Here is a 2,900-nt window from a genome sequence, read left to right on the forward strand (position 1 = left end):
TAATAAAACACTTTAAAAAGTTCGAAACGTCGCGAGTTTTTCCTTTCATTTTGTGGCAGTGTTCTGTTATATATATATATATATATATATATATATATATATGTATATATATACATACATATATATATAAATATATGTATATACATATATATAAATATATATATATATATTATGTTATTACAGATTTGAAAGAGTTACAGGAACCGAATGAGTATTGGGTTAAATACGTCAAAATCTGAATACATTCTAGACTCTGAGGTCCTGCACCCAGAGGCAGAGAAGGAATGACGTAAATTATTCTTTTAATGTGTAATTTCCCCTAGAAATAAAGAATAAACAAAAATGATATTAAATTATGGAATTTATACCAAAAATGTTATAATCTTATGTTTGAGAGAAACACGTTGGTTCCATATTTACATGAAAGGCCATGGTTGTATTCGAAACATAGGATGTTGGAATGACTTCAACTTGCGTTATTTTTTTTATAAATCTTCTTTGAAATAAAGGATGACCTTCAAATCATCAATCATACAATCAAAATTACACTCCATATTTCTGTATTTGTATTTCTTTCCTCGTTTGTCGAAGAGATTTCCCAGAATCCGAATATATTACATCACCCTAGCTTTCGGATGTGCCTTAGTCCGACCAGAGGATGTGCCGGGTCGCTCGCTGAGAATTACCACCACATTTCCCTTATTTTAGCGGCGAATTGCGGATAATTCATTAGTTCAGCAGGGTTTTCATTTCCGCAATAAAGGTGAGAACTATGATATAATACTATAGACGTAAAATATGCATGAGTAATGCGTAAACTAGCACAAATATATGTTTCGGATTTTTTGACATGTGTTTTCAGTTCAAGATAACGTTGCAATTATTAAGCTTATCCTCAGATGAAGGATGTTACAGACACCTTTAAAGAAATCTGGAACAGTTTTTGTTTTATAAAAGGTTAATGAGAGGAAGAATGCACAATGGAAAGCGGTTTTAGATTGAGTATCACGTCAAATGCGGTAAAAGTTTTGATCACATTGCAGTGGCTTTCAAAATGTGATTTTAAAGATAATTTTCAAGACTGGGTTCGTGTCATAATACCCATCGAAATTGGGTAAATTTTATTGGTATTTGTTGATAGACTGATAGAATACCAATTTTTTTGATAGGTAATGTACTGATTTTACTTCACAATTTTTCTGGAGAACTTCATCCCTTCTCCGCCTATTGGGTTTGATGCTGGATTCCATCGACTAAAATTTCCATAAATGTGCACTAAACTTCACAAGGAATCCATCAATAAGGATTTTGATGGGTTTTATAATGTGGCCCTATTCTAGAAATTTAGTGATATTTTTGCTTGTAATTCCATTGGCTGCCCTCTGTCCAAATTTACTGGGAATTGACATGATCTGCCAGACTGGAAACTTTTGGCCAAGTTGTAAAAGATGAATTGTAAATGCGCAGTCAAGAGGGCACCCAAGAGCAAGATGGCGGAGAAATGGCTTTTTCGCAAATGTAAATTGTAGTTAATTTAAAATATGTGTATGCCTGTACAGTGCACTGTACAAGAATCTCAAGTAATGGATGGGCCAAAAAGGGGAGGGGAGGGGAGGGGGTTAGCCAGTAGTGCTTTTCACACGCCAATATTGTACAACAGCTATTAAAGTACAAGGACAGCTGTTGAATTCAACACTGGTTTTACATATAAAGTATTGCACGGCATAAAATTTTAAGGTTTGTGTGGACAGATAATGAAGCAATGGATAATTGCACAGGTAAGTTGCAAGACTGCGTAGACAAATGCGTGTCCAGTCTGAGTGATATGTGATGGAATTCCTACAATCTGAAGAGCAATTCGATAGTTATCAGGTGTTGAGTAAATACCCTGTTCTTCATGCCAAGTACTCTGGAAAAAGAATAATGAATCTGGTAAATTTTCCGCATACAGTTGCATTACTAAATACCACAAAAGTAAATGGGGTCGATGGATTGCTTTCACCCTCTGCTACTCACATAGTGGATATTACTCGCAATTTCACCCTATAACCAACAATCTGGACCCTGATAGTAGGGGAGGACACATGGTATTGATCATATTCTTTGACCTTCATCCTTCACTGGTAAATGGCCAATGAGAGCTACCACCAGATCGAATAGCTAATAGTAGCACTTTCATGTTCCTTTTTGTTATTGAGTCAGGGCGTTTTACTATACGAACTAGGGCCAATCTCAAAACTTGGGAAGGCTAGGTCATTCATTGTATTAGGATCTATTTATATATGAAATATAATATATTAATATATATATATATATATATAATATATATATATATAATTATATATATATAATATATATATATATATACATATAATTATATATTATATATGTATATATATATATATATATATATATATTATATATACATATATATATATAAATACATACAAATATATACATATATGTATATGTATATGTATATGTATATGTATATGTATATGTATATGTATATGTATATGTATATGTATATGTATATGTATATGTATATGTATATGTATATGTATATATATCTATATCTATAATGTATATGTATATGTATATACATATATATATAATGTATATATATATAAATATATATATATATATATATATATATATATATATATTATATATATATACATTTATATATATATATATATATACATTTATATATATATATATATATATTTATATACATATATATATATATATATATACATATATATATATATATATATATATATATATATATATGTGTGTGTGTGTGTGTGTGCTATTTCTGTTTGTTTGTTTTTTCTTTCTATCTTTCATTCTTTTTTCTTTTCTTTTTTTTATTGGCAAAAAAATGCCTTGGAAGCAAC

General features: G+C 30.0%; 1 protein-coding gene across 1 annotated transcript in view; it reads left to right on the plus strand.

Annotated features, from left to right (window-relative positions):
- Positions 1-626: 626 nt before the first annotated feature.
- Positions 627-2,900, plus strand: part of LeuRS (Leucyl-tRNA synthetase) — an 11,153-nt gene continuing 8,879 nt past the window's right edge. The window contains exon 1 of the mRNA XM_043001054.2: positions 627-763. The gene's annotated coding sequence lies outside the window, so the exon portion shown is untranslated. The remainder of the gene's footprint in view (positions 764-2,900) is intronic.

The sequence above is a fragment of the Penaeus japonicus genome, unplaced genomic scaffold (assembly GCF_977035675.1).
Source record: "Penaeus japonicus unplaced genomic scaffold, GWHDUDI00000001_assembly GWHDUDI00000030, whole genome shotgun sequence".
Lineage (NCBI taxonomy): Eukaryota > Metazoa > Arthropoda > Malacostraca > Decapoda > Penaeidae > Penaeus > Penaeus japonicus.